Here is a 20,811-nt window from a genome sequence, read left to right on the forward strand (position 1 = left end):
ACAAAAAGAAATCAATGGCCACTTTTACACTCTAATTATGTAAAGAAATCCTATGAAGTTTGTCCAAATTTTAAAAACATGAGGGATGGTAAGAAATATTATTACTGTAATTTGCAAACACTGAAGTCCCTGTGTCAGTGGTTCTAGGGAGCTGTCTCATTGTCCAAGGTTGCACAGATGGGGAAATCCTAACCAGTACTGTTCTCCTGAATCAGTGATTTGGACTGTGGAGGTACAGGTGGTCATTGTTGTTGCAAGAAGAGAAATACTGTGGGTTTACAAATCATTTTCTCTTGTTATGACTTGGTATTACATCTCAGATTGTTCTTTTGCTTAAGAGAGAATATATGGGTTATAAAACGTTGATCAATGTGTGAAATGAAGGATGGAGGAAACAGGAAGATCTCCTACTTTGCACCAACTCTGGATCCATGCTCACCCATGGCAGCCTATGGTGCCTGTATATCTGAAACTGAGGTCACAAGGAGAAACTTAATCCATTTCTTCCACTTTGAAGTGTTTCTATAGACAGAATTTTGTAACATGGATTATTTTATGGTTACATATTTTTATTTTATTCTCATTTCACCGTAGGATGAATGGGGAAAAAATCAATTAAATAAAATCAGTGAGGTTACATCAAGTCCATAGTGTTCATGGAAATTTTACTAATATATACTGAAGATGGGCCTCGTCCAAAAGGAAGTCAAAGGAATGTACATTTGACCACATGGTATGGCTCCATACTCAAGAATAGCCATACTGTGTGAGTGAAGGATCCTCCATGGTCAGAATTCTGCACCATGCTAAGGAGAGTGATTCCAATGTGAACTGAAGACTTCTTGTCTTGGCTTGGGTGGCTTGAAGTATCATTGACCAAGTGTCTGTAGAGTATCTAATGATGGCCAATTGAATACCTATGGGACAAATAGGCACTGCATGAAACTTTTCATTCTTAATAAAAATATGGAAACCATCATGAATTAATGCAATGACAGGTCAATGTTAAAGAGTCCATGAACAAATTAACAATGATAGCTATAATAATAACAGCCCTCCCCTTTCAGAGGGGTATGGATCATGAGGCTTATAATTATGCTTCCTTGATCAATATGAAAAGTAGAAATGTTATAGAAAGGAGTACTGAATCCTGGACCATTGGTGATCAGTGTTGCCATATGAGACAGGCAGTGCACTCTGGGCCCAGCTTTGTGCCCAGTTTTCTATGATTGAAATAATTCTGTCAGTAAGATGGGATGTATTTGTTTTTAGTTTGCATGTTCATTTATTTCCGTCCTGTTAGTTTGAAGGCATTGATCTCTGGGTAGGAATATCTTTTGTATTTTCATGTCTTCTTTGGCTAGAGATGAGGTAGACAGTATAATTAATAGATAATAGTCAATGTCTGGGTCAAGGGAAAGAGCAACAAAGGGCCTCGAAATAATGACTTCTTACATGGCCAACCGAAGGAAGGATGACAAGCAAAACTAAAATAGATTAGCCTGTCTTTTAATGAGCTGCCTTGCTTTGTTTTGACGTCCTGGGCCTGGATACTCTGAGCCAGGGGATGCATCTTTCCATGGCCTTCAGCTCCGTGGTTACGTGCGTGTGTCAGAAATATGAAATGCTTCCGAACAATAACCACTGTGACTGTTTTGACTTTCCAACAGCATTAAAGTTAGCTAAAGAAACAGAAATGTGCCTATGGTAAACATTAGACTTGAATTATATATTGCACTGAGTCCTTTGTATGAATCCCTGAGCTTGGTTTATTCAATGCATCTGGAAGAAATTACATAGGAACATCCTAGTGGCTGTTCGAGAGTCTACTTTTTATTACATTTACATATTTTTTAATCTATGAAATAATCAACAAACTAATGTGCAGTAGAGAAAGAAGACCTTTCTGGTTGTCACCTTACTTAGTATACCACACTGAATCCACCTAGCTCTGACGCAGTATCCATGGATCCACCTTGACCATCTGTGCCTCCCTCCCTCCCAGCTTGCCTGGAAGCCACCACTGAACTCTCATCTTGCCCGAGATCAGTTTCAATGTGAATAGATCACTTGCCCCTTCTGTGCCTAAATTATTTCTCTTAATTCCATTCATCCCATCTATGGTGCCATTTTTTTTAAAACACTAGTTTATGTCCAAATAGAATCTGACAAGTGCTTAGTAATTTACTTGACCATGCACTGGTGATGAGATTCATGCTCACACACACTTGGGTAGCACTAATTTTAGACTCCAAATACTGTTTTAACCAAACAGAAACCATAAATTTGAGAGAGACACGAGGGTCATCCCAGAATGAGTAGAGTATTAGTTATGAACAAAATACACTGTATACATGTACGAAATTCTTTTAGAATATATAAAATATTTAAAAGCCATAATTATAGAAGATTGAAGAAAAATAGGTATCAGAAAGAGAAGCAATGCTTTGATTTAGAATGCAAAGTGGACTCGGGCCCCTTTGGAAGCCAGTGAGGTCAGATGTGTCAAGCATCATCCTGAGCTTATAAATCATGTTTATTGATGTGCTTTAATTAATAGCTTAGAATAAAAATAGACATGCTGTAATTAAAAAGGCAAACATGAACCATTGATGCTGGCTGCTGTCAATTTGAATAAAATATGCCTGGACTCTGGAGTTGAATGCCAAAGTAATACAGTTCATTGCCCCATGAGACAGTGTCTTTCAGAAAAATTTGGCAATATCCTAGGATCTGGGTCCTGTCCTTAGTGTCAAAATTAGATGAAAAAGGATACCAGTCATTCAATTGATGAAATATTGTCCATTGACAAGAATACTTAGACAGGAACATTATAATGTGTTAGGAAGTGAGGTCCAAGTTCACCTGTCTGACGTCATCACTGCCTGTTTTGTGGCTAAAGATGGTATGGACTTTCTGTGGGAAGGTGCCAGTGTTCTCAATATATGGAAAATTTCAAATTCTCTTTTCTGCAGACTGAAAAACCAAACCCTTATCCTGTTAAGTTAATAAATGTAGAGATGAATCTCTTCAGTCAGTGGTTCTGTGGATTGCAACCCCCATGAGGAGGGATCAAATGACCTTTTCACAGGGGTTGCTTATCAGATGTTTAAATTACAGTTCATATAAGATACGAAATAGATGGGTTTGGTCCCCAGCTCTGAAAAAAAAGAAAAGAAAAAAAAAGATATGAAATAGCAACAAGATAATTTTATGGTTGTGGGGGATCACGAGAACATGAGAAAAGTGGAGAACCACTGTTCTAAGCTAAAGATAAAATTAAAGACCAGTGGGTAGAGTGTCTCAATGTTTTCCTGCAACATATTTTAAAGCATGTGTTCTATTTCCTTCTGTTCCCCATGGTCCTGTGTATGCTGATGGAGTTCTCCATGGTAGTTCTCTATGGTCTGTTTCTGTTGGGAGCCTGGAGGATGATGTAAGTAATATTTCTAATTCCTACTTTGGTTTGGGTGGTTAATTTAGGGAGAATACATTGTATTTTTTAATTTTTATGGTGTAATCACGTGAGGCAAACTGAAGCCACCTTTACATTTTTAGATGAAAATGAGTAAGTATACTGATTACTGCTGTGTATGAAGAGCTAAGGATAATTAACTGAAGACATCTATTGACCCAGACATCATTCTGGATTACAACCAGCCATGTTCTTATTGGGCTTTTCCAATCATAGGCTTTTAGAAACATTATTAGTTACTCAATAGATTGGTTAACACACAGTATAGAAATAAGTGAAGGGGTGTCAGGGGATGAATTCTGACTGAATGTCATGTGTTTATAACTCTGAGATCTAAAGGGATGGATATGTTAAGAAGCAAGGATTGGAGGAGGTGAGTGTATTTTTCATCCCCTGCTCTGATCTGTACTCTTCAGAATGGATGATCTAGAGAGGGTGGGTTCTTCTCTGGTCCTCTCCTTGGTGCTCACATCCCTTCTCTTCATTGTGAGCGAGAGTTAGGTTTGTTTGCTCTGTTCTACACAGGATGATTGAAACACTTACTGATTTTTCCATTCATGAAGAAATGTGGACTGTAACCAAAAGATGTGGTGGTTGACAGGTTTTATCTGTAGACAAATGTTAGGGACTTTCCTACATAGCATTCTTCCATTTTGTGGCTTATATATTTTCCATGTTGATGAAACGATCCACAAGGGTAAAATGTATTAGTGAATGGAGATCCATCCAGCATCTGATGCCTCCTGATGGCTGTGGCATGCGAGGTACACATTTGAACATCATATGTCTAGAACTCTGAGGTCTCACACAAATGGACAGGGCCTTATTTAAATGTGGGCCCTGTGTATCCATTACAAGGGTTTCATTTAATATCTTTGGATTCATTAGTTTAAAATATTATTATAAAAGATTCAAGGCAGTTTGAAGAAACAAATGTATGTGTAGAGATGACAAAGGTAAAAAAATTGCTCATTATTAAAATAGATAGCTAGGATATAAGTATTAGGACCTTTTAAATATTATTTATTTATTTTTATTTATATGAGTACACTGTAGCTGTCTTCAGACACACACCAGAGGAGTGCATCAGATCCCATTACAAATGTTGTGAGCCACCATGTGGTTGCTGGGAATTGAACTCAGGACCTCTGGAAGAGCAGTTAATGCTCTTAACTGCTGAGCCCTCTCTCCAGCCGGGGTTGTTTTTATCTAATGAGGTCTCCCTATTTGGTCCAGGCTGGTTTCAAATTCTCAAACCTATTGTGTAAGACAGTCAAGTGCTGGAATTGTGTTCATCAGTCACCAAGCCTGTTACATCAGAAATTATTCTGGACTAAGGATGATGTAGGCAAGTCCTTCTCAATCATTAAACTATATCAATTATAAATTTGAAGCTCGTTAAGAAGAAAAGGAATAGATAGCTTTGCAGTGAATCTGTAGAAGGGGATGGTAAAGTGTCATAGTAATATGAGTTAATAGAGAGACAATGTCCAACTTCTGCTTTGTACTCCTCAGACAGTGGCCCTGGACTGAGCAGGAAGCTCCCTTCATAGATACTCCCTGCCATGCTGTGTGTGCACTGTGAGTAACAGCCAACAATCTTATTTTCCTTGTTTAATTGATTAAAGGTGCCCATAGTGTTGATTATGTTTTTAAAATCATAAACTGATGGCTTTAACCGTGGAGTGGGGGTGGGGAGCAGAAGAAACGTGAAGCAACTAGAAAGTACTATCTTTTCTTCCCCTCACTCTGCCTGAGCACAAACGGAAATGATTTTGAACCAAGTGGTGCCTGCGGGTGTCTCGTTACATGCTTACTTTGTGTGAGTTTCCAGTTAGGTTAAGCATATCCGTTCCCTCATCATAATTTCCTCATTATCCTGCAAACCCACTGTCCTTTTCCCAAGCCCTTCAAGATATTAAGCAACTGTCACCTAGAGTTGCTCCACATCGCATAAGGCCATCGAACTGTAACTTAGCGACTTTTCTTCATTTCTCTCTTCGCACTTTACCATCTGGTAACTATCACTCCACTGTCAACTCTCTGCAGATGAACTCTTTCGTGTCCCACATGAGTGAGACCATATTGTGTTTGTCTTTTTGTGCTTGGCCTATTTCCTTCGATATGATCATCTCCAGTGCCATCCAATCACTAAAAATTATAGAATGCCATTCTCCTTTACGGCTGAAAGAACCTAACATGTTTCTTATACCTAAAGCAGTTGTTCTTAACCTTCCTGATGCTGCAGTTCTTTTATGCAGTTTCTTGTGTTGTGGTGAACTCCCTCCCATAAAATTATTTTCATTGCTACTCCACAACTGTAATTTTGCTACGGTGATCAATCATAATGTAAATATTTCCATTTTCTGATAGTGTTAGATGGCCCCCGTGAGCGAGTTATTTGACTCCCAAAGGGGTCACAGCATACTGAGTGAGAGCCACTGAACTGATCTCGACTAAATAAGGAGCCCAAGACTCAATACCCAACACCCAAAGCAGTAAATCATGTTCATTAGACATAAGTATGCACGCCTCAAAAAAAAATACAGATAGCCAAGTAGTCTATGAAAGAATGAACTGTGTGATCAATCACCAGAAAAGCGAAAACCCAATAAAAGCAAGATAACCCCTTACTCCAGTAAGAAAGACTGCTATCAAGAAAGACTGTTGGTAGCAATGACTGGCAATGGTGGAGAAATCAGGTTTCCTTTGAACGTTGTTGATGGGAATATACATTAATTGAATGTTATAGAAATAGCATTGAGGGTTCTCAAACAAAAGCCCTCAACAAACAGAGTTGTCTAATAACCCAACCAACCCTCTAATATGTCTGTATGTAAAGAAAATTGTGGTGCCTTTGTCATATATATATATATATATATATATATACATACATACACACACACACACACACACACACACACACACACACACACACACACACACACCCTTATACCCTTCCATGTTCTCTGCAGTGCTATCTAAAAGGGCTAAGTTGGGACAGACTGAGTAGCCTCTAGTTGATGTGTGGATGAGAGTATGTGGTAGATACATGCTTGGGACACTGCTACTCATCCAAAAAGAAGTTAACTGTAGCCTCATGAGAGAGTGAACTCAGCTGTTGTGTTTCCTGATTGATCACTGCCACACTGAGGCCAATTAACGAATGATAAAGTCTCAAGAAAATAAGATTCTACGGACATGTTAACCTGTCAAGCATCACGTTCTTAGAGTTTTGTAAACTGAACTATTTTATTGATTAACTTTCATTAGTAACATAGATTAAAGTAAATTCGAGTTTGAAAACAAGAGGCTAAAACATGGGCTGGTGGTGATGGCAATTGAGAGTGAGTCTGATTCACTGCTTGAAACATATCTGAACTCTAATAGCCCAAGAAATTCATGATAGTTCATTTTCTTGGAGGAAGACATCCCCGAGACCCACAGTTCTCAACATGTGGGTCACAGACCTTTGACCCTTACATAGGGGTCACATATCAGATATTTACACTATGATTCATAATAGTAGCAAAATTATAGTGATGAAGTTGTGACAAAATAATTTATGGTTGAGGGTCACCACAACATAATGAGCTGTAAAGTGTCACAGCATTGGGAAAGCTGAGAGCCGCTGTGCTAGACATATTTAGGAATCCCTAAGGACTTTGAGCTTGGTACCTGTGTTGATATATGTTAATTTTGTCATTAGAATTAAGCAGTGGAACTATAATTCAAACAGCAACTGATGTATTAATCAAATTCAAACATATGCTGTGTGTTGGGGGCACTTTGATATGCAAACCGTGAGGCACAATGGGCAACGGTCATAACTCCCACACTTTCATCCTCAGCTAGTATAGACAGCAGGTGCTGGAGCCTTTCTCAGCAGCTGGGTGTGGGGCTATGTTAAATTGGTTTCTAATTTAAATTGTTCCCATATCTTTTGTTACAGTAAGAGCTTGCACTGTTAAATGAATGAGTAAATAAGTCAGCTGAGAAAGCAAAGCTAAAAACCAAAGGTCTGTGGGAAGGCTCTCCCTGCTTTTCATCTTCTTTATGTTCATCTGCTCTCTTCTGTGCTCTTCCCAATGCTCTCCCACCGGAGCCCGGGCTGGAATTCTCTGTGGTTGGGGCTCAGTGATCGGGGCTCAATGGTGTGTCTCTCACTGGAACCTGTAAATCAGGGTAAGTAATAGGCACAGATCTTGTTTTGGTTTCCTTAGACAATTTCCTTTCTGTTTTAGACATAGGCAGAGGTAGAAGTTCTAGTACACTCATCTTGGGACTATGATGAATATTTTAACTGAGTCATTGGTATATTGAAAAGCCAAGCTCAGTCAATTAAAGGCAGTGGGGGTTCTATCCCCAAATACTATATTCTTGTTTTCTGTATATCTATCTATCTATCTATCTATCTATCTATCTATCTATCTATCTATCTATCTATCTATCTACATAGATAGGTATAACAATACTATAATTATAGATAGATACACTATATAAGACAAGTAATTTAGCTAGCTAGATGATAGATAGATAGATAGATAGATAGATAGATAGATAGATAGATAGATAGATAGAATCATTGCCTTCCACAGCATTACTAGTAGGTTAATGTAAATAAGAGTGAAGAGATATTGTGCTGTCCCAGGATAAGTGATCATAACTGTCAGTGTATGAGATGTATCTCAAACCCTGAGGCTCAACATAAAAGATAAATGTGTAAGCATGAACCTCTGGAACGGGGCTCATTTCTTATTCTCTGCTTTGTTCTCTACTTCCCAGAATTGCTACTCCTAGGTAGTAGGGTTTCTGCGTATTTCACAGTTACCCATTCATTCATATATCTCTTGATCTTGGGACAAATATAAATAGTAATTAATTTTTTTACGGTTCTGATGGCACTGAAGATTATCCTTTGCATTAGCGAATAGTGTAAAACCTAACCATGTGGTATATTTACAGTTCATATGACGTAGCATATAAAGTCACGTGTGTGACCTTGCCAACTTTAATGTCAATTTGTTGTTGGAAGCACTAGAGCAATTGTATGATAGTATATGGCATTGAGGAAAGTCATTGAATAATTCAGTTCTAGCAGGAAAAAAAACAGAGATGTGCATTAGTGGTCCTTGTAGGTGTATGTCACAGCTATACACATGATGGCATTCTTTGAGTAGAGGCTCTTTAGAAAACATGTTAGGGATCTACGATGTTAATGATGACTGTAGTTGACATGGACTCGTGATATCTTATTTAGAGCAGTGATAAGCACACACATAAGTCAATGATCCTTATTTGATTAGATGTATTCTGCAAATAGACTACTCCATGGTAATACGGGTGCTTCTTTAATGGTGGTCACAAATGTCAAGAAAAGCTTTGGCTAAAACAAACAGGTTACCTACACCGGTATTATTACTATACCTCATATGCCTGTGTTGAACTTGCATTCCCAGTTAAATATTAATTAAGGCAAGACTCGGAAATCTTATGTTGCTCTAGTATAAAACAATCAAATCAGTAGAAATAAGTAATGTGGACTCTCCCTGGAATGGTTGATGACAGCTGTCTACATGTGCATGTCAGATGACAGGAGCTGGTGTCTGAAAGCTGATAGCGCTGATGTGGTATAGATGGTTTGCATTATTTAGCAGAGAGAAGTAAGGGGCAGAGAGATGGCTAAGCAGAGAAAGCCTAATTACCCTAGTTGGAGACTTAGAACCATAGATTGGAAGGAAGAATAGGGTCCCCTAAAGTTCTCCTATTTTTTCCACTGCTCTTTCCCTCAACTCAGAGAAATAAGCATCATAAAAATGAATGTGAAATATGATTGCATTAGGCCAAATGTGACCAATGAAACAAATTAAATTATCACAAACTAGACGATTGAATTGGCCATGCCCGTAAAACCATGATTCATCACTGAAGGAGAATTTGCATGAGCTTTTTTCTCTGTCTGAGGGGAGCTCCCGGCTTGTTTCAGTGTTTGAGAAACACAGTAGGGATTTCCACTGTTATCAGTGAACACGTGAGTCTGAACAGCCAGTAAGATGAAAAGTGAGGGCAGGAGAGTAGAGATACACCCACTGGATTGGGAACACAGTGGCTGTAAGTCAAAGAGGACACGTGCCCCTGCTCATCCAGCAGCAGGACTGCACCCCATTGTCACCTCTCTCATCTTCTAATTCCTTGAATATCAATCAAAGAGTAAATAAATATATAAAAGATGGAAGCGTCCTCCCAGGGAAATAATCAAATGCAAATCTTTTAATTTTGTGTGAACTTGGGAGAGTGTGAATTATAGATAATGTCTATATTCTTGGTTAGGGTGAATTAGTTCATGTTGTAAAACATGATTGTTAAAAGCAAATGCTTTCAAAATTGAAGATAGAATCTATGATTCATTAACTATACATGGAGTTTGGAGGGTAATTAACATACATTTTAATATATTGCTGATCTATGAGTTCACCACATGAATAATTAAAGATTGGATGTAGATGACTGAGAGAAGTGCCAAAAAGAAGGAGATGGTACAATTATACAATATCATTTCAGTGCTGATTGGTGACTATGAGTGAACAGAAGTTGGAGGTCAAGGACACTGAAGACTTTACTGCCAAATTAGAGATAAGCACGACGCATACAGCCTAAACCTTGTGAATCTTTGGTTCGTGGACTACATAAAGTTATCAAGGAAGATTGAGAGATGTGAGTTGGCTGAATTGAAGTTTGGTAGCTAAAGCAAGGTTCCAAAAGCAAAAAGGGAATGGTAGCAAATGCTAGAGGAGACATTTGGTAATAATATTACTCGTAAGAAAGGCTAATGCAGACAATCTGGATTAGAATGGGGTCATCCTGGACTACTTAATACTCTACTTGACTAGGAGGGAAGGTCACCCCATTCCCTTAGTGAGAAAACCTGCAAGCAAATGCCCTTCAAATGTAAGAATTGTAGGCCATCCTTGAGACCAAGTGTCGATATTTCTATTTCCTTCTCTGCCTTCTACCATCCAGAGAGATTTCCCAGTGATCTCAAAGGGTTGCAGTGACGGATAGATCCTGGGATGCCGTGGTAACAGTACAGAGCATCGTGACATGACAACTGCAGCTTTGATCCTTCAGTGCACACTTGCTGATAGGTATGGAAGGTCTAATCAACATGGGAAGTTAAGCAGAGTGTGGTGAAAACCAATTAATCTAGTGTTAGCTCCAGGACTAGGCAATGAGATACCACAACACAGGGAAGTCTTCTACAGTGTGGTCTCCCGAGCATACCACACTAGCCCAGGCGTGAGCCATTTCCAAAGGCTAAAGAGAGAGGAGCCCAACTGAGGACCAATGATGAGATCTGGTGGCGTCTGAGTGTTTCTCGATGACAGCCTTGTGAACAGATATCTGAGGTCAGGCACAAAGCAACTGCAGCTGGGCTATATTTTTAGGCTAGCCTATGGCCTAAGAAAAGTAATACACTTTGGGACATTGCCCTGAATTTAACCTGTTTCCATTAGACAAGGAAACATGGCTGGCAGATAGGCAATGTTGGGGTAGAGGGCTTGGTACCATGGCCAGTGCTTACTGACAGAGCAGCACATTATTCAAACTCCAGGGGGTGTGTTGAGTGATGCTGGCAATGAAGTGCAGGCCCCATGAGGTATGCCATAGTAGACTGAGGCCAGCCTGTTCTTTTTCTGGAAAGAGAAATACATTAGTGTCCCCTGGGAAGAGAAAACACAATTATTGCCTAGGCAAACTTTAAGAGCCTGGGCTCCATAAAAATGGAGGGCACAGAATGGTACCCACAGATCATCAAAGGTATCTCTTCTTTTCTGCCCTTTATTCTTCAGAAAAATGGACTGGACCGAAACCTTCACTATGACAGCCCTGAGACTTGCTGACGTAGAGGCGACATCACGGTCTTCCATGGCCACCAGCTTATAGGTATGTGTAGTGGCAGGAAAATGTTCCTGAATTCCTGTGGTAGCATGAGAGTGCTAGAGCATTAGCGCAATAGGTAGTAGTGATATCTGGGTTCTTTTAATGGATGCTTTTTAGGCACCAGCACCCAGAATATTGTGGACCCTGATATCAGAGCTCTGCCCTCAGCACCCACTAAGAAATGAAGCCATACAGTAGGCTAGGGAGAGCAGGGGCCCCATCCAGGACCGATGATGAGATCTGGTGGCGTTTGAGTGCTGTTCCATGAACGCCAAGATTCCAGATATCTGAGGTCAATCCCGATGCCTTGCTAAGAGCTGATCTGTGGATGGAGGCCCATAGGCAGATGCCTGTCCCTTGAGGACCTGTGGTGCGATGAGGGCTTGGGTGCTCTATGATCATGTTACTCAGCATCAAGGATGGGGCAGCTTGAGGTCCGCCCTGGAGCTGGATCGGGCTGGGCTTGATGATCTACCAAAATGTGAGGGAAGGGCACACCCACTCCCTTAGAGAGAAAGTCAGGGAGACAGCACCCTTGACATGGAGGAATTCTGGGCTGTCTTAGGGAGCAGGACTCAATAATCCTTTTCCTTTTTCTGCCTTCTCCCCTCCAAGAAGAAGACACTGTCATGGCCAAGGTTGCAGTGATGGACAGACAGATCCTGGGATGCCATGGCAACCGTCCTGAGCCCATGGGGACTTGACAGCTCCAGCTCTCATCCTCCTGTGGGCACCTGCTGAAAGGTATGGAGAATGTCATCCTAACATGGGTGGTTAAGCTAACTATGTAAAGCAAGAGTTAACTTAGTACTAGCTTGAGGCAGTGTGATGCCAGAGCCCTGCACAGGGAAGTCTGCTACAGTGTGGTCTCCCGAGTATGCCGCAGTAGCCAAGGAGTGAGCCATTCCCGAAGGCTCAAGAGGAAGGAGCCCAACTGAGGACCAATGATGAGATCTGGTGGCGTCTGAGTGTTTCTCGATGACAGCCTTGTGAACAGATATCTGAGGTCAGACACAGAGCAACATGACTTGGTCCTTCCTTGAGAACTAGCTTCCTTACTTTGAGTCACGAGAGCAGGAGGGAGCTCTCTTGTCAACTTGGCTTCAGAGACCAACCAATTGCCATGAGCCATGAATACATGGTGGGCCAATAGGTAAAGTCAGGGCGAGCCAAGTGTGACCATAACCTGTGCCTTCTTGGGCAACTGCACAGCTTGGAGATTCCTGTGGGTGCATTAATTGATGGGGCAACGAGGTGCTGGCCCCATGTTGGATGCCACAATGTGGACTGAGGCCAGCCATTTTTCTTGGCCAATGGCAAGAAATTGGTTTCTCCTGCTACTAGAAAAAATAGGTGGAGCCTAGACAAAGCCTGTGTTGTCTAACTGGAGAGGTCATGGAGTAGTACCCCAGAGGCTCAACCGTGTCTGTCCCTCCTCTGCCCAGTACCCTTTAGAAAAGCTGACCCAACAGATGGTACCACCATGCTGAGATCTGGAATCAACCTTGCTTCCTTGCTGTGACAACCCCGAGCTCTGCTGACAGAGAGGACATCATAATCTTCCTCGGTCCCGAGTTTATAAGTACGTGTACTGGCGGGAGAGTGTTTCTGCCTTAGTGGAGTAGCATGGGAATGTTAGAGGATTAGCACAATAGGTAGCAGTGATTTCTGGCTTGTTTTAATGGCTGCACTTTGGGGAGCATCACCCAGAGTATTCTGGTACCCTGTGGTCTGAGCTCTGCCCTCAGCACCCACTAAGAAATGAAGCCACACAGTAGGCTAGGGAGAGCATGGGTCCCATCCAGGACCGATGATGAGATCTGGTGGCATTTGAGTGTTATTCCATGACGCCAAGTATCCAGACATCTGAGGTCAATCCCGATGACTTCCTAAGAGCTAATCTGTGGATGGAGGCCCATAGGCAGATGCCTGTCCCTTGAGGACCTGTGGTGGGAGGGAGTGCTTGGGTGCCCTTTGATCATGTGTCAGCATCAAGGATGGTATGCCCTAGAGCTGAATCACACTTGGCTTGATGATCTACCTGAATGTGAGGGAAGCCATACCCACTGCCTTAGAGAGAAAGTCAGGGAAACAGCACCCTTGAAATGGAGGAATTCTGAGCTATCTCAGGGAGTAGGACTCAATAATCCTTTTCCTTTTTCTGACTTCTCCCCTCTAAGAAGAAGACACTGTGATGGCCAAGGTTGCAGTGATGGACATATGCTAGAATGCCATGGCAACCATCCTGAGCCCATGGGGACTTGACAGCTCCAGCTCTCATCCTCCTGTGGGCACCTGCTGATAGGTATGGAGAATGTCATCATAACATGGGTGGTTAAGCTAACTATGTAAAGCAAGAGTTAACTTAGTACTAGCTTGAGGCAGTGTGATGCCAGAGCCCAGCACAGGGAAGTCTGCTACAGTGTGGTCTCCCGAGTGTGCCACAGTAGCCCAGGAGTGAGCCATTCCCGAAGGCTCAAGAGGAAGGAGCCCAACCCAGGACCAATGATGAGATCTGGTGGCGTCTGAGTGTTTCTCGATGACAGCCTTGTGAACAGATATCTGAGGTCAGGCCCAAAGCAACTGCAGCTGGGCTGCCTTTTAGGCTAGCTTATGGCCTAAGAAAAGTAATACACTTTGGCACTTTGCCCTGATTTTAACGTGTTTCCATTAGACAAGGAAACATGGCTGGCAGATAGGCAATGTTGGGGTAGACGGCTTGGTACCATGGCCAGTGGTTACTGACAGAGCAGCACATCTTTCAAACTCCAGGGGGTGTGTTGAGTGATGCTGGCAATGAAGTGCAGGCACCATGAGGTATGGCATAGTAGACTGAGGCCAGCCTGTTCTTTTTCCTGGGAAATAGAAATAAATTAGTGTCCCCTGGGAAGAGAAAACACAATTATTGCCTAGGCAAACTTTAAGAGCCTGGGCTCCATAACAATGAAGGGCACAGAATGGTACCCACAGAACATCAAAAGTATCTCTTCTTCTCTGCCCTTTATTCTTCAGAAAAATGGACTGGACGCGTGGTACAAGTGTGCTCAAATCCAGAACCCACCTAAATCGTGACTATGACAGCCCTGAGTCTTGCTGACATAGAGGCGACATCAAGGCCATCTTCCTTAGCCACCAGCTTATAGGTATGTGTAGTGGCAGGAAAATGTTCCTGAATTCCTGTGGTAGCATGAGAGTGCTAGAGCATTAGCACAATACTTAGTAGTGATTTCTGGGTTCTTTTAATGGATGCTTTTTAGGCACCAGCACGCAGAATATTGTGGACCCTGATATCAGAGCTCTGCCCTCAGCACCCACTAAGAAGTGAAGCCACACAGTAGGCTAGGGAGAGCAGGGGCCCCATCCAGGACCAATGATGAGATCTGGTGGCGTTTGAGTGATATTCGATGACCGCCAAGTAGCCAGACATCTGAGGTCAATCCCGATGCCTTGCTAAGAGCTAACCTCTGGATGGAGGCCCATAGGCAGGTGCCTGTCCCTTGAGGACCTGTGGTGCGATGAGGGCTTGGGTGCTCTTTGATCATGTTACTCAGCATCAAGGATAGGGCAGCTTCAGGTCTGCCCTACAGCTGGGTCAGACTGGGCTTGATGATCTCCCTGAATGTGAGAGAAGGCCACACCTACTCCCTTAGAGAGAAAGTCGGGAGACAGCACCCTTGAAATGGAGGAATTCTGGGCTCTCTTAGGGAGTAGGACTCAATAATCCTTTTCCTTTTTCTGCCTTCTCCCCTCCAAGAAGAAGACACTGTGATGGCCAAGGTTACAGTGATGGACAGATCCTGTGATGCCATGGCAACCGTCCAGAGCCCATGGGGACTGGACAGCTCCAGCTCTCACCCTCCTGTGGGCACCTCCTGATAGGTATGGAGAATGTCATCATAACATGGGTGGTTAAGCTAACTATGTAAAGCAAGAGTTAACTTAGTACTAGCCTGAGGCAGTGTGATGCCAGAGCCCTGCACAGGGAAGTCTGCTACAGCGTGGTCTCCCGAGTGTGCCACGGTAGCCCAGGGGTGAGCCATTCCCGAAAGCTCAAGAGGAAGGAGCCCAACTGAGGAACAATGATGAGATCTGGTGGCGTCTGAGTGTTTCTCGATGACAGCCTTGTGAACAGATATCTGAGGTCAGACACAGAGCAACATGACTTGGTCCTTCCTTGCGAACTAGCTTCTTTACTTTGAGTCACGAGAGCAGGATCCAGCTCTCTTGTCACCTTGGCTTCAGAGGCCAACTAATTGCCATGAGCCATGAATACATGGTGGGCCAATAGGTAAAGTCAGGGCGAGCCAAGTGTGACCATAACCTGTGCCTTGTTGGGCAACTGCACAGCTTGAGACTCCTGTGGGTGCATTTGATTGATGGGGCAATGAGGGGCCCCATGCAGGATGCCACAATGTAGATTGAGCCCAGCCATTTTTCTTGGCCAATGGCAAGAAATTGGTTTCTCCTGCTAACAGAAATATAGGTGCAGCCTAGACAAAGCCTGTGTTGTCTAACTGGAGAGGTCATGGAGTAGTACCCACAGAGGCTCAACCGTGTCTGTCCCTTCTCTGCCCTGTACCCCTTTAGAAAAGCTGACCCAAACAGATGGTACCAGCATGCTGAGACCTGGAATCAACCTTGCTTCCTTGCTGTGACAACCCCGAGCTCTGCTGACAGAGAGGACATCATAATCTTCCTCTGTCCCGAGTTTATAAGTACGTGTACTGGCGGGAGAGTGTTTCTGCCTTAGTGCAGTAGCATGGGAATGTTAGAGCATTAGCGCAATAGGTAGCAGTGATTTCTGGCTTCTTTTAATGGCAGCTCTTTGGGGAGCATCACCCAGAGTATTCTGGTGCCCTGTGGTCTGAGCTCTGCCCTCAGCACCCACTAAGAAATGAAGCCACACGGTAGGCTAGGGAGAGCAGGGGTCCTATCCAGTACCGATTATGAGATCTGGTGGCATTTGAGTGTTATTCCATGACGCCAAGTATCCAGACATCTGAGGTAAATCCTGATGACGTTCTAAGAGCTAATCTGTGGATGGAGGCCCATAGGCAGATGCCTGTCCCTTGAGGACCTGTGGTGCGATGAGGGCTTGGGTGCTTTTTGATCATGTTACTCAGCATCAAGGATGGGGCAGTTTGAGTTCTGCCCTGGAGCTGGGTCAGACTGGGCTTGATGATGTACCTGAATGTCAGAGAAGGCCACACCCACTCCCTTAGAGAGAAAGTCAGGGAAACAGCACCCTTGAAATGGAGGAATTCTGGGCTGTCTTAGGTAGCAGGACTCAATAATCCTTTTCCTTTTTCTGCCTTCTCCCGTCTAAGAAGAAGACCCTGTGATGGCCAAGGCTGCAGTGATGGACAGATACTAAGATGCCATGGCATCTGTCCCGAGCCATGGTGACTTGACAGCTCCAGCTCTCGTCCTCCTGTGGATACCTGCTGATAGGTATGGAGAATGTCATCTTAACATGGGTGGTTAAGTTAACTATGTAAAGCAAGAGTTAACTTAGTACTAGCTTGAGGCAGTGTGATGCCAGAGCCCAGCACAGGGAAGTCTGCTACAGTGTGGTCTCCCGAGTATGCCTTAGTAGCAAGGAGTGAGCCATTCCCAAGGCTCAAGAGGAAGGAGCCCAACTGAGGACCAATGATGAGATCTGGTATGCCTGAGTGTTTCTCGATGACAGCCTTGTGGAACAGATATCTGAGGTCAGACACAGAGCAACATGACTTGGTCCTTCCTTGAGAACCAGCTTTTTATTTTGAGTCACTTAGAGCAGGATCGAGCTCTTGTCAACTTGTCTTCAGAATCCAACCACTGCTATGTGCCATGAATACATGGTGGGCCAATAGGTAACGCAGGGTGAAACATGTGTGACCATAACCTGTGCCTTGTTGGGCAACTGCACATCTTGGGGACTCCGATGGGTGCATTGATTGATGGCGCAACGAAGTGCTGACCACGTGTAGGGTGCCACAACGTGCACTGAGGCCAGCCATTTTTCTTGGCCAATGGCAAGAAATTGGTTTCTCCTGCTAACAGAAAAAATAGGTGCAGCCTAGACAAAGCCTGTGTTGTCTAACTGGAGAGGTCATGGAGTAGTACCCACAGAGGCTCAACCGTGTTCTGTCCCTTCTCTGCCCTGTACCCTTTAGAAAAGCTGACCCAACAGATGGTACCAGCATGTTGAGATCTGAATCAACCTTGCTTCCTTGCTGTGACAACCCCTGAGCTCTGCTGACAGAGAGGACATCATAATCTTCCTCTGTCCTGAGTTTATAAGCACGTACTGGCGGAGAGTGTTTCTGCCTTAGTGCAGTAGCATGGGAATGTTAGAGCATTTAACAGGTAGCAGTGATTTTGGCTTTTTTAATGGCAGCTCTTGGGGAGCATCACCCAGAGTATTCTGGTGCCCTGTGGTCTGAGCTCTGCCTCAGCACCTACTAAGAAATGAAGCCACACGGTAGGCTAGGGAGAGCAGGGTCCATCCAGTACCGATGATGAGATCTGGTGGCATTTGAGTGTTATTCCACGACGCCAAGTATCCAGACATCTGAGGTAAATCCTGATGACGTTCTAAGAGCTAATCTGTGGATGGAGGCCCATAGGCAGATGCCTGTCCTTGAGGACCTGTGGGAAGCGATGAGGGCTTGGGTGCTCTTTGATCATGTTACTCAGCATCAAGGATGGGGCAGTTTGAGTTCTGCCCTGGAGCTGGGTCAGACTGGGCTTGATGATGTACCTGAATGTCAGAGAAGGCCACACCCACTCCCTTAGAGAGAAAGTCAGGGAAACAGCACCCTTGAAATGGAGGAATTCTGGGCTGTCTTAGGTAGCAGGACTCAATAATCCTTTTCCTTTTTCTGCCTTCTCCCGTCTAAGAAGAAGACCCTGTGATGGCCAAGGCTGCAGTGATGGACAGATACTAAGATGCCATGGCATCTGTCCCGAGCCATGGTGACTTGACAGCTCCAGCTCTCGTCCTCCTGTGGATACCTGCTGATAGGTATGGAGAATGTCATCTTAACATGGGTGGTTAAGTTAACTATGTAAAGCAAGAGTTAACTTAGTACTAGCTTGAGGCAGTGTGATGCCAGAGCCCAGCACAGGGAAGTCTGCTACAGTGTGGTCTCCCGAGTATGCCGCAGTAGCGAAGGAGTGAGCCATTCCCGAAGGCTCAAGAGGAAGGAGCCCAACTGAGGACCAATGATGAGATCTGGTGGCGTCTGAGTGTTTCTCGATGACAGCCTTGTGAACAGATATCTGAGGTCAGACACAGAGCAACATGACTTGGTCCTTCCTTGAGAACCAGCTTCTTTACTTTGAGTCACGAGAGCAGGATCGAGCTCTCTTGTCAACTTGTCTTCAGAATCCAACCAATTGCCATGTGCCATGAATACATGGTGGGCCAATAGGTAACGCAGGGTGAAACATGTGTGACCATAACCTGTGCCTTGTTGGGCAACTGCACATCTTGGGGACTCCGATGGGTGCATTGATTGATGGCGCAACGAAGTGCTGACCACGTGTAGGGTGCCACAACGTGCACTGAGGCCAGCCATTTTTCTTGGCCAATGGCAAGAAATTGGTTTCTCCTGCTAACAGAAAAAATAGGTGCAGCCTAGACAAAGCCTGTGTTGTCTAACTGGAGAGGTCATGGAGTAGTACCCACAGAGGCTCAACCGTGTCTGTCCCTTCTCTGCCCTGTACCCTTTAGAAAAGCTGACCCAACAGATGGTACCAGCATGCTGAGATCTGGAATCAACCTTGCTTCCTTGCTGTGACAACCCCGAGCTCTGCTGACAGAGAGGACATCATAATCTTCCTCTGTCCCGAGTTTATAAGTACGTGTACTGGCGGGAGAGTGTTTCTGCCTTAGTGCAGTAGCATGGGAATGTTAGAGCATTAGCGCAATAGGTAGCAGTGATTTCTGGCTTCTTTTAATGGCAGCTCTTTGGGGAGCATCACCCAGAGTATTCTGGTGCCCTGTGGTCTGAGCTCTGCCCTCAGCACCCACTAAGAAATGAAGCCACACGGTAGGCTAGGGAGAGCAGGGGTCCTATCCAGTACCGATGATGAGATCTGGTGGCATTTGAGTGTTATTCCATGACGCCAAGTATCCAGACATCTGAGGTAAATCCTGATGACGTTCTAAGAGCTAATCTGTGGATGGAGGCCCATAGGCAGATGCCTGTCCCTTGAGGACCTGTGGTGCGATGAGGGCTTGGGTGCTCTTTGATCATGTTACTCAGCATCAAGGATGGGGCAGTTTGAGTTCTGCCCTGGAGCTGGGTCAGACTGGGCTTGATGATGTACCTGAATGTCAGAGAAGGCCACACCCACTCCCTTAGAGAGAAAGTCAGGGAAACAGCACCCTTGAAATGGAGGAATTCTGGGCTGTCTTAGGTAGCAGGACTCAATAATCCTTTTCCTTTTTCTGCCTTCTCCCGTCTAAGAAGAAGACCCTGTGATGGCCAAGGCTGCAGTGATGGACAGATACTAAGATGCCATGGCATCTGTCCCGAGCCATGGTGACTTGACAGCTCCAGCTCTCGTCCTCCTGTGGATACCTGCTGATAGGTATGGAGAATGTCATCTTAACATGGGTGGTTAAAGTTAACTATGTAAAGCAAGAGTTAACTTAGTACTAGCTTGAGGCAGTGTGATGCCAGAGCCCAGCACAGGGAAGTCTGCTACAGTGTGGTCTCCCGAGTATGCCGCAGTAGCGAAGGAGTGAGCCATTCCCGAAGGCTCAAGAGGAAGGAGCCCAACTGAGGACCAATGATGAGATCTGGTGGCGTCTGAGTGTTTCTCGATGACAGCCTTGTGAACAGATATCTGAGGTCAGACACAGAGCAACATGACTTGGTCCTTCCTTGAGAACCAGCTTTTTTTACTTTGAGTCACTTAGAGCAGGATCGAGCCTCTTGTCAACTTGTCTTCAGAATCCAACCAATTGCCATGTGCCATGAATACATGGTGGGCCAATAGGTAACGCAGGGTGAAACATGTGTGACCATAACCTGTGCCTTGTTGGGCAACTGCACATCTTGGGGACTCCGATGGGTGCATTGATTGATGGCGCAACGAAGTGCTGACCACGTGTAGGGTGCCACAACGTGCACTGAGGCCAGCCATTTTTCTTGGCCAATGGCAAGAAATTGGTTTCTCCTGCTAACAGAAAAAATAGGTGCAGCCTAGACAAAGCCTGTGTTGTCTAACTGGAGAGGTCATGGAGTAGTACCCACAGAGGCTCAACCGTGTCTGTCCCTTCTCTGCCCTGTACCCTTTAGAAAAGCTGACCCAACAGATGGTACCAGCATGCTGAGATCTGGAATCGACCTTGCTTCCTTGCTGTGACAACCCCAAGCTCTGCTGATAGAAAGGACATC

The 20,811-nt window shown here is 44.2% G+C and overlaps 12 non-coding genes across 12 annotated transcripts; all 12 read left to right on the forward strand.

Moving 5' to 3' along the window:
- The first annotated feature begins 10,812 nt into the window (after positions 1-10,812).
- LOC116906375 lies at positions 10,813-10,887 on the forward strand. The gene has a single exon (XR_004388644.1). It is a non-coding gene; the product is annotated as a small nucleolar RNA SNORD113/SNORD114 family (small nucleolar RNA).
- A 752-nt stretch (positions 10,888-11,639) lies between these two features.
- LOC116906379 lies at positions 11,640-11,714 on the forward strand. Its single transcript, XR_004388649.1, has one exon. It is a non-coding gene; the product is annotated as a small nucleolar RNA SNORD113/SNORD114 family (small nucleolar RNA).
- A 639-nt stretch (positions 11,715-12,353) lies between these two features.
- LOC116906365 lies at positions 12,354-12,428 on the forward strand. The gene has a single exon (XR_004388634.1). It is a non-coding gene; the product is annotated as a small nucleolar RNA SNORD113/SNORD114 family (small nucleolar RNA).
- A 791-nt stretch (positions 12,429-13,219) lies between these two features.
- LOC116906386 lies at positions 13,220-13,293 on the forward strand. Its single transcript, XR_004388656.1, has one exon. It is a non-coding gene; the product is annotated as a small nucleolar RNA SNORD113/SNORD114 family (small nucleolar RNA).
- A 621-nt stretch (positions 13,294-13,914) lies between these two features.
- Positions 13,915-13,989, forward strand: LOC116906374. Its single transcript, XR_004388643.1, has one exon. It is a non-coding gene; the product is annotated as a small nucleolar RNA SNORD113/SNORD114 family (small nucleolar RNA).
- Positions 13,990-14,779: 790 nt separating this feature from the next.
- Positions 14,780-14,854, forward strand: LOC116906358. Its single transcript, XR_004388629.1, has one exon. It is a non-coding gene; the product is annotated as a small nucleolar RNA SNORD113/SNORD114 family (small nucleolar RNA).
- Positions 14,855-15,488: 634 nt separating this feature from the next.
- LOC116906388 lies at positions 15,489-15,563 on the forward strand. The gene has a single exon (XR_004388658.1). It is a non-coding gene; the product is annotated as a small nucleolar RNA SNORD113/SNORD114 family (small nucleolar RNA).
- A 789-nt stretch (positions 15,564-16,352) lies between these two features.
- On the forward strand, positions 16,353-16,426 carry LOC116906402. Its single transcript, XR_004388668.1, has one exon. It is a non-coding gene; the product is annotated as a small nucleolar RNA SNORD113/SNORD114 family (small nucleolar RNA).
- Positions 16,427-17,909: 1,483 nt separating this feature from the next.
- On the forward strand, positions 17,910-17,983 carry LOC116906403. Its single transcript, XR_004388669.1, has one exon. It is a non-coding gene; the product is annotated as a small nucleolar RNA SNORD113/SNORD114 family (small nucleolar RNA).
- Positions 17,984-18,618: 635 nt separating this feature from the next.
- On the forward strand, positions 18,619-18,693 carry LOC116906366. The gene has a single exon (XR_004388635.1). It is a non-coding gene; the product is annotated as a small nucleolar RNA SNORD113/SNORD114 family (small nucleolar RNA).
- Positions 18,694-19,484: 791 nt separating this feature from the next.
- Positions 19,485-19,558, forward strand: LOC116906397. Its single transcript, XR_004388665.1, has one exon. It is a non-coding gene; the product is annotated as a small nucleolar RNA SNORD113/SNORD114 family (small nucleolar RNA).
- Positions 19,559-20,193: 635 nt separating this feature from the next.
- Positions 20,194-20,268, forward strand: LOC116906367. The gene has a single exon (XR_004388636.1). It is a non-coding gene; the product is annotated as a small nucleolar RNA SNORD113/SNORD114 family (small nucleolar RNA).
- The last annotated feature ends 543 nt before the right edge of the window (positions 20,269-20,811 follow it).

This window comes from Rattus rattus, chromosome 7 (assembly GCF_011064425.1).
Source record: "Rattus rattus isolate New Zealand chromosome 7, Rrattus_CSIRO_v1, whole genome shotgun sequence".
In the NCBI taxonomy this organism is placed as follows: domain Eukaryota; kingdom Metazoa; phylum Chordata; class Mammalia; order Rodentia; family Muridae; genus Rattus; species Rattus rattus.